Source organism: Ascaphus truei, chromosome 3 (genome assembly GCF_040206685.1).
Source record: "Ascaphus truei isolate aAscTru1 chromosome 3, aAscTru1.hap1, whole genome shotgun sequence".
Lineage (NCBI taxonomy): Eukaryota > Metazoa > Chordata > Amphibia > Anura > Ascaphidae > Ascaphus > Ascaphus truei.
In genome coordinates this window covers 151,060,968-151,070,047 of record NC_134485.1, presented here as the reverse complement: position 1 = coordinate 151,070,047, position 9,080 = coordinate 151,060,968, and positions in this window count along the sequence as shown.

Sequence of the window (9,080 nt, the reverse complement as noted above, 5' to 3'; positions counted from 1 at the left end):
TTGGTGTGTGTGTGTGCGTGTGTGTTTCTGGGTGTGTGTGCGTGGGTGTCTGGGTGTGTGCGTGGGTGTCTGGGTGTGTGTATGGGTGTCTGGGTGTGTGTGGGTGTCTGGGTATCTGGGTGTGTTTGGGTGTGTGTGGGTGTCTGGGTGTGTGTGGGTGTCTGGGTGGGTGTGTGTGGGTGTCTGGGTGGGTGGGTGTGTCTGGGTGTGTGCGTGTGTCTGGGTGTGTGTGTGTGTGTGTGTGTGTGTGCCTGGGTGTGTGTGCGTGTGTCTGGGTATGTGTGCCTGGTTGTGTGTGTGTGCGCCTGGGTGTGTGTGTGTATGCGCCTGGGTGTGTGTCTGTGTGCGTGTGTGTGTCTGGTTGTGTGTGTGTGTGTGCCTGGATGTGTGTGTGTGTGTGTGTGTGCGTCTGGGTGTGTGTGTGTGTCTGGGTGGGTGTCTGGGTGTGGGTGTCTTGTGTGTGTGTGTGTGTGTGTCTGGATGTGTGTGTGTCTGGGTGTGTGTGTGTGTGTGTGTATGTGTCTGTCTTGGTGTGTGTGTGTGTCTGGGTGTGTGTGTGTCTGGGTGTGTGTGTGTCTGGGTGCGTGTGTGGATGTCTGAGTGTGTGTGGGTGTCTGGGTGTGTGTGTCTGTCTTGGTGTGTGTGTATCTGGGTGTGTCTGGGTGCATGTGTGTGTGTGTCTGGGTGCGTGTATGTGTGTCTGGGTGCATGTGTGGCTGCCTGGGTGCGTGTGTGGGTGCGTGTGTGCCTGGGTGCGTGTGTATGTGCCTGGGTGCGTGTGTATGTGCCTGGGTGCGTGTGTGTGTGCCTGGGTGCGTGTGTGGGGGCCTGGGTGCATGTGTGGGGGCCTGGGTGCCTGGGTGCATGTGTATGGGTGTGTGTGTGGGTGTCTGGGTGTGTGTGTGGGTGTCTGGGTGTGTGTGTGGGTGTCTGGGTGTGTGTGGTGTCTGGGTGTGTGTGGGTGTCTGGGTGTGTGTGGGTGTCTGTTTGTGTGTGTGTGTGTGTGTGTGTGTGTGTGTGTGTGCCTCGGTGTGTGTATGCCTGTGTGCCTGTGTGTGTGTTTGTATGTGCGCCTGGGTGTGTGTGTGTGCACATGGGTGTGTGCGCGCGCCTGGGTGTGTGTGTGCGCGCCTGGGTGTGTGTGTGTGCGCGCCTGGGTGTGTGTGTGCGCGCGCCTGGGTGTGTGTGCGCGCGCCTGGGTGTGTGTGCGCGCGCCTGGGTATGTGTGTGTGCGCCTGGGTGTGTGTGTCTGTGTCTGGGTGTGTGTGTCTGTGTCTGGGTGTGTGTGTGTGTGCCTGGATGTGTGTGTGTGCCTGGATGTGTGTGTGTCAGGGTGTGTGTGTGTGTGTGTGTCTGGGTGGATGTGTGTGTCTTGGTGTGTGTGTGTGCGTGTGTGTTTCTGGGTGTGTGTGTGTGTGCGTGGGTGTCTGGGTGTGTGCGTGGGTGTCTGGGTGTGTGTATGGGTGTCTGGGTGTGTGTGGGTGTCTGGGTATCTGGGTGTGTTTGGGTGTGTGTGGGTGTCTGGGTGTGTGTGGGTGTCTGGGTGGGTGTGTGTGGGTGTCTGGGTGGGTGTGTGTGTCTGGGTGTGTGCGTGTGTCTGGGTGTGTGTGTGTTCGTGTGTCTGGGTGTGTGTGTGTGTGTGTGTGTGTGTGTGTGTGTGTGTGTGTGTGTGTGTGTGTGTGTGTGTGTGTGTGTGTGTGTGTGTGTGTGTGTGTGTGTGTGTGTGTGTGGTCTGTCTGTGTGTGTGTGTGTGTGTGTGTGTGTGTCTTGGTGTGTGTGTGAGGGTGTCTGGGTGTGTGTGTCTGTGTGTGTGGGTGTCTGGGTGTGTGTCTGGATGTGTGTGTGTGTGTGTCTTGGTGTGTGTGTGTCTGGGTGTCTGGGTGTGTGTGTGTCTGGGTGTGTGTGTGTGTGTGTGTGTGTGTGTGTGTGTGTGTGTGTGTGTGTGTGTGTGTGTGTGTCTGGGTGTGTGTGTGTGACGAAACCGGAAGTGACGCAACGGGCCGGACCGGAAGTGACGCGACGCGACCTCGGGAGTGGGGTGGATGGAGTATACTAATGCTGCTCATCGATTTTTATGTGTCTAAGCACATGTTGATCATGTAAGTGCAATATCAATTGCCTTTTTCAATATATCATTAGTGAACATACAGTGCTGCACTAGAGTTGTCTTTCTTTCATTCCATTGAGGGTTTGTCCTGCTGACATCAGGGAGTGTTTACAAGCAAGACCCCCCTGCACATTGCTGAATCTACCCACTGAGTCCCCATTCATGATTCCTGTTTAGGTTGCTGTGTTTGTTTAGACATACTACACTATTTTATTTTCTTCCTTACATATTTATGGTGACACCTGCGCTCCCCACAAGCTTCTCTATTACCATTCAAGATAGGAGAAACTGGATCTTCTCCCAAGAGGGTTGAGCAGCAAAGTTTGCCATTTTTTATTATATTTGAGCACCCTTGTAATTTATCACATTATCTTTATTTATATATTTCACCTTCATAAGTAGCGCCTCACAATTTTTGTTTTTCATTTGCGTGTGTGTGTGCGCCAGAGGTGTGTGTGCGCGCGATCTGGGTGTGTGTGTGTGTGTGTGTGTGTGTGTGTGTGTGTGTGTGTGTGTGTGTGCACCTGGGTGTGTGTGTCTGTGTGCGTGTGTGCCTGGATGTGTGTGTGGGTGTGTGTGTGTCTGGGTGTGTGTGTGTCTGGGTGTGTGTGTGTCTGGGTGGATGTGTGTGTCTGTGTGTGTGTGTGTGTGTGTGTGTGTGTGTGTGTGTGTGTGTGTCTGGGTGTGTATGTCTTGGTGTGTGTGTCTGGGTGTGTGTGTCTGGGTGCGTGTCTGGGTGGGTGTCTGGGTGTGTGTGTGTGTGTGTCTGGGTGTGTGTGTGTGTCTGGGTGTGTGTGTCTGTCTTGGTGTGTGTGTGTGTGTGTGTCTGGTTGCGTGTATGTGTGTCTGGGTGCGTGTGTGTGCCTGGGTTTGTGTGTGTGTGCCTGGGTGTGTGTGTGTGCCTGGGTGTGTGTGTGTGTGTGTGTGCCTGGGTGTGTGTGTGTGTGTGCGCCTGGGTGTGTGCGCGCGCGCCTGGGTATGTGTGTACGCCTGGGTGTGTGCGTGTGTGCGCCTGTGTGTGTGTGTCTGTGTGCGTGTGTGTGTCTGGGTTTGTGTGTGTGTGTGTGTGTGTGCCTGGATGTGTGTGTGTGTCTGGGTGTGTGTGTGTGTATGTTTTGGTGTGTGTGTGTCTGGGTGTGTGTGTGTGTGTGTGTGTGTGTGTGTGTGTCTGGGTGCGTGTGTGGGTGGGTGTCTGGGTGTGTGTGTGTCTTGGTGTGTGTGTGTGTCTGGGTGTGTGTGTGTCTGTTTTGGTGTGTGTGTGTGTCTGGGTGCGTGTATGTGTGTCTGGGTGCGTGTGTGGGTGCGTGTGTGCCTGGGTGCGTGTGTATGTGCCTGGGTGCGTGTGTATGTGCCTGGGTGCGTGTGTGTGTGCCTGGGTGCGTGTGTGGGGGCCTGGGTGCATGTGTGGGGGCCTGGGTGCCTGGGTGCATGTGTATGGGTGTGTGTGTGGGTGTCTGGGTGTGTGTGGGGGTGTCTGGGTGTGTGTGTGGGTGTCTGGGTGTGTGTGGTGTCTGGGTGTGTGTGGGTGTCTGTTTGTGTGTGTGTGTGTGTGTGTGTGTGTGTGTGTGTGTGTGTGTGTGTGTGTGTGTGTGTGTGTGTGTGTGTGTGTGTGTGTGTGTGTGTGTGTGTGTGTGTGTGTGCCTCGGTGTGTGTATGCCTGTGTGCCTGTGTGTGTCTTTGTATGTGCGCCTGGGTGTGTGTGTGTGCACATGGGTGTGTGTGCGCGCCTGGGTGTGTGTGTGCGCGCCTGGGTGTGTGTGTGTGCGCGCCTGGGTGTGTGTGTGCGCGCGCCTGGGTGTGTGTGCGCGCGCCTGGGTATGTGTGTGTGCGCCTGGGTGTGTGTGTCTGTGTCTGGGTGTGTGTGTCTGTGTCTGGGTGTGTGTGTGTGTGTGTGTGCCTGGATGTGTGTGTGTGCCTGGATGTGTGTGTGTCTGGGTGTGTGTGTGTGTGTGTCTGGGTGGATGTGTGTGTCTTGGTGTGTGTGTGTGCATGTGTGTTTCTGGGTGTGTGTGTGTGTGCGTGGGTGTCTGGGTGTGTGCGTGGGTGTCTGGGTGTGTGTATGGGTGTCTGGGTGTGTGTGGGTGTCTGGGTATCTGGGTGTGTTTGGGTGTGTGTGGGTGTCTGGGTGTGTGTTGGTGTCTGGGTGGGTGTGTGTGGGTGTCTGGGTGGGTGTGTGTGTCTGGGTGTGTGCGTGTGTCTGGGTGTGTGTGTGTGTGTGTCTGGGTGTGTGTGTGTGACGAAACCGGAAGTGACGCAACGGGCCGGGCCGGAAGTGACGCGACGCGACCTCGGGAGTGGGGTGGATGGAGTATACTAATGCTGCTCATCGATTTTTATGTGTCTAAGCACATGTTGATCATGTAAGTGCAATATCAATTGCCTTTTTCAATATATCATTAGTGAACATACAGTGTTGCACTAGAGTTGTCTTTCTTTCATTCCATTGAGGGTTTGTCCTGCTGACATCAGGGAGTGTTTACAAGCAAGACCCCCCTGCACATTGCTGAATCTACCCACTGAGTCCCCATTCATGATTCCTGTTTAGGTTGCTGTGTTTGTTTAGACATACTACACTATTTTATTTTCTTCCTTACATATTTATGGTGACACCTGCGCTCCCCACAAGCTTCTCTATTACCATTCAAGATAGGAGAAACTGGATCTTCTCCCAAGAGGGTTGAGCAGCAAAGTTTGCCATTTTTTATTATATTTGAGCACCCTTGTAATTTATCACATTATCTTTATTTATATATTTCACCTTCATAAGTAGCGCCTCACAATTTTTGTTTTTCATTTGTGTGTGTGCGCCAGAGGTGTGTGTGCGCGCGATCTGGGTATGTGTGTATGCCTGTGTGTGTGTGTGTGTGTGTGTGTGTGTGTGTGTGTGTGTGTGTGTGTGTGTGTGTGTGTGTGTGTGTGTGTGTGTGTGTGTGTGTGTGCACCTGGGTGTGTGTGTCTGTGTGCGTGTGTGCCTGGATGTGTGTGTGTGTGTGTGTGTGTGTCTGTGTGTGTATGTGTGTCTGGGTGTGTGTGTGTCTGGGTGTGTGTGTGTCTGGGTGGATGTGTGTGTGTGTGTGTGTGTGTGTGTGTGTGTGTGTGTGTGTGTGTGTGTGTGTGTGTGTGTGTGTGTCTGGGTGTGTATGTCTTGGTGTGTGTGTCTGGGTGTGTGTCTGGGTGTGTGTGTCTGGGTGCGTGTGTGGGTGGGTGTCTGGGTGTGTGTGTGTGTGTGTCTGGGTGTGTGTGTGTGTGTGTGTCTGGGTGTGTGTGTCTGTCTTGGTGTGTGTGTGTGTGTGTGTCTGGTTGCGTGTATGTGTGTCTGGGTGCGTGTGTGTGCCTGGGTTTGTGTGTGTGTGCCTGGGTGTGTGTGTGTGCCTGGGTGTGTGTGTGTGTGTGTGCCTGGGTGTGTGTGTGTGTGTGTGTGCGCCTGGGTGTGTGCGCGCGCGCCTGGGTATGTGTGTACGCCTGGGTGTGTGCGTGTGTGCGCCTGTGTGTGTGTGTCTGTGTGCGTGTGTGTGTCTGGGTTTGTGTGTGTGTGTGTGTGTGTGCCTGGATGTGTGTGTGTGTGTGTGTGTGTGTGTGTGTGTGTGTGTGTCTGGGTGTGTGTGTGTGTATGTTTTGGTGTGTGTGTGTCTGGGTGTGTGTGTGTGTGTGTGTGTGTGTGTCTGGGTGCGTGTGTGGGTGGGTGTCTGGGTGTGTGTGTGTCTTGGTGTGTGTGTGTGTGTCTGGGTGTATGTGTGTCTGTTTTGGTGTGTGTGTGTGTCTGGGTGCGTGTATGTGTGTCTGGGTGCATGTGTGGCTGCCTGGGTGCGTGTGTGGGTGCGTGTGTGCCTGGGTGCGTGTGTATGTGCCTGGGTGCGTGTGTATGTGCCTGGGTGCGTGTGTGTGTGCCTGGGTGCGTGTGTGGGGGCCTGGGTGCATGTGTGGGTGCCTGGGTGCATGTGTATGGGTGTGTGTGTGGGTGTCTGGGTGTGTGTGGGGGTGTCTGGGTGTGTGTGTGGGTGTCTGGGTGTGTGTGGTGTCTGGGTGTGTGTGGGTGTCTGGGTGTGTGTGGGTGTCTGTTTGTGTGTGTGTGTGTGTGTGTGTGTGTGTGTGTGTGTGTGTGTGTGTGTGTGTGTGTGTGTGTGTGTGTGTGCCTCGGTGTGTGTATGCCTGTGTGCCTGTGTGTGTCTTTGTATGTGCGCCTGGGTGTGTGTGTGTGCACATGGGTGTGTGTGCGCGCCTGGGTGTGTGTGTGCGCGCCTGGGTGTGTGTGTGTGCGCGCCTGGGTGTGTGTGTGCGCGCGCCTGGGTGTGTGTGCGCGCGCCTGGGTATGTGTGTGTGCGCCTGGGTGTGTGTGTCTGTGTCTGGGTGTGTGTGTCTGGGTGTGTGTGTGTGTGTGTGCCTGGATGTGTGTGTGTGCCTGGATGTGTGTGTGTCTGGGTGTGTGTGTGTGTGTGTCTGGGTGGATGTGTGTGTCTTGGTGTGTGTGTGTGCGTGTGTGTTTCTGGGTGTGTGTGCGTGGGTGTCTGGGTGTGTGCGTGGGTGTCTGGGTGTGTGTATGGGTGTCTGGGTGTGTGTGGGTGTCTGGGTATCTGGGTGTGTTTGGGTGTGTGTGGGTGTCTGGGTGTGTGTGGGTGTCTGGGTGGGTGTGTGTGGGTGTCTGGGTGGGTGGGTGTGTCTGGGTGTGTGCGTGTGTCTGGGTGTGTGTGTGTGTGTGTGTGTGCCTGGGTGTGTGTGCGTGTGTCTGGGTATGTGTGCCTGGTTGTGTGTGTGTGCGCCTGGGTGTGTGTGTGTATGCGCCTGGGTGTGTGTCTGTGTGCGTGTGTGTGTCTGGTTGTGTGTGTGTGTGTGCCTGGATGTGTGTGTGTGTGTGTGTGCGTCTGGGTGTGTGTGTGTGTCTGGGTGGGTGTCTGGGTGTGGGTGTCTTGTGTGTGTGTGTGTGTGTCTGGATGTGTGTGTGTCTGGGTGTGTGTGTGTGTGTGTGTATGTGTCTGTCTTGGTGTGTGTGTGTGTCTGGGTGTGTGTGTGTCTGGGTGTGTGTGTGTCTGGGTGCGTGTGTGGATGTCTGAGTGTGTGTGGGTGTCTGGGTGTGTGTGTCTGTCTTGGTGTGTGTGTATCTGGGTGTGTCTGGGTGCATGTGTGTGTGTGTCTGGGTGCGTGTATGTGTGTCTGGGTGCATGTGTGGCTGCCTGGGTGCGTGTGTGGGTGCGTGTGTGCCTGGGTGCGTGTGTATGTGCCTGGGTGCGTGTGTATGTGCCTGGGTGCGTGTGTGTGTGCCTGGGTGCGTGTGTGGGGGCCTGGGTGCATGTGTGGGGGCCTGGGGGCCTGGGTGCATGTGTATGGGTGTGTGTGTGGGTGTCTGGGTGTGTGTGTGGGTGTCTGGGTGTGTGTGTGGGTGTCTGGGTGTGTGTGGTGTCTGGGTGTGTGTGGGTGTCTGGGTGTGTGTGGGTGTCTGTTTGTGTGTGTGTGTGTGTGTGTGTGTGTGTGTGTGTGCCTCGGTGTGTGTATGCCTGTGTGCCTGTGTGTGTGTTTGTATGTGCGCCTGGGTGTGTGTGTGTGCACATGGGTGTGTGCGCGCGCCTGGGTGTGTGTGTGCGCGCCTGGGTGTGTGTGTGTGCGCGCCTGGGTGTGTGTGTGCGCGCGCCTGGGTGTGTGTGCGCGCGCCTGGGTGTGTGTGCGCGCGCCTGGGTGTGTGTGCGCGCGCCTGGGTATGTGTGTGTGCGCCTGGGTGTGTGTGTCTGTGTCTGGGTGTGTGTGTCTGTGTCTGGGTGTGTGTGTGCCTGGATGTGTGTGTGTGCCTGGATGTGTGTGTGTCAGGGTGTGTGTGTGTGTGTGTGTCTGGGTGGATGTGTGTGTCTTGGTGTGTGTGTGTGCGTGTGTGTTTCTGGGTGTGTGTGTGTGTGCGTGGGTGTCTGGGTGTGTGCGTGGGTGTCTGGGTGTGTGTATGGGTGTCTGGGTGTGTGTGGGTGTCTGGGTATCTGGGTGTGTTTGGGTGTGTGTGGGTGTCTGGGTGTGTGTGGGTGTCTGGGTGGGTGTGTGTGGGTGTCTGGGTGGGTGTGTGTGTCTGGGTGTGTGCGTGTGTCTGGGTGTGTGTGTGTGCCTGGGTGTGTGTGCGTGTGTCTGGGTATGTGTGCCTGGTTGTGTGTGTGTGCGCCTGGGTGTGTGTGTGTATGCGCCTGGGTGTGTGTCTGTGTGCGTGTGTGTGTCTGGTTGTGTGTGTGTGTGCCTGGATGTGTGTGTGTGTGTGCGTCTGGGTGTGTGTGTGTGTCTGGGTGGGTGTCTGGGTGTGGGTGTCTTGTGTGTGTGTGTGTGTGTCTGGGTGTGTGTGTGTCTGGGTGTGTGTGTGTGTATGTGTCTGTCTTGGTGTGTGTGTGTGTCTGGGTGTGTGTGTGTCTGGGTGTGTGTGTGTCTGGGTGCGTGTGTGGATGTCTGAGTGTGTGTGGGTGTCTGGGTGTGTGTGTCTGTCTTGGTGTGTGTGTATCTGGGTGTGTCTGGGTGCATGTGTGTGTGTCTGGGTGCGTGTGTGTGTGTCTGGGTGCGTGTATGTGTGTCTGGGTGCGTGTGTGGCTGCCTGGGTGCATGTATGGCTGCCTGGGTGCGTGTGTGGGTGCCTGGGTGCGTGTGTGGGTGCCTGGGTGCGTGTGTGGGTGCCTGGGTGCGTGTGTGGGTGCCTGGGTGTGTGTGTGTGTGTGTGTCTGTGTGTGTGTGTGTGTGTGTGTGTGTGTGTGTGCCTGGGTGTGTGTGTGTGTGTGCCTGGGTGTGTGTGTGTGTGCGCCTGGGTGTCTGGGTGTGTGTGCCTGGGTGTGTGTGCGTGTGTCTGGGTGTGTGTGCCTGGTTGTGTGTGTGTGCGCCTGGGTGTGTGTGCGCGCGCCTGGGTGTGTGTGCGCGCGCCTGGGTATGTGTGTACGCCTGGGTGTGTGTGTGTATGCGCCTGGGTGTGTGTCTGTGTGCGTATGTGTGTCTGGTTGTGTGTGTGTGTGCCTGGATGTGTGTG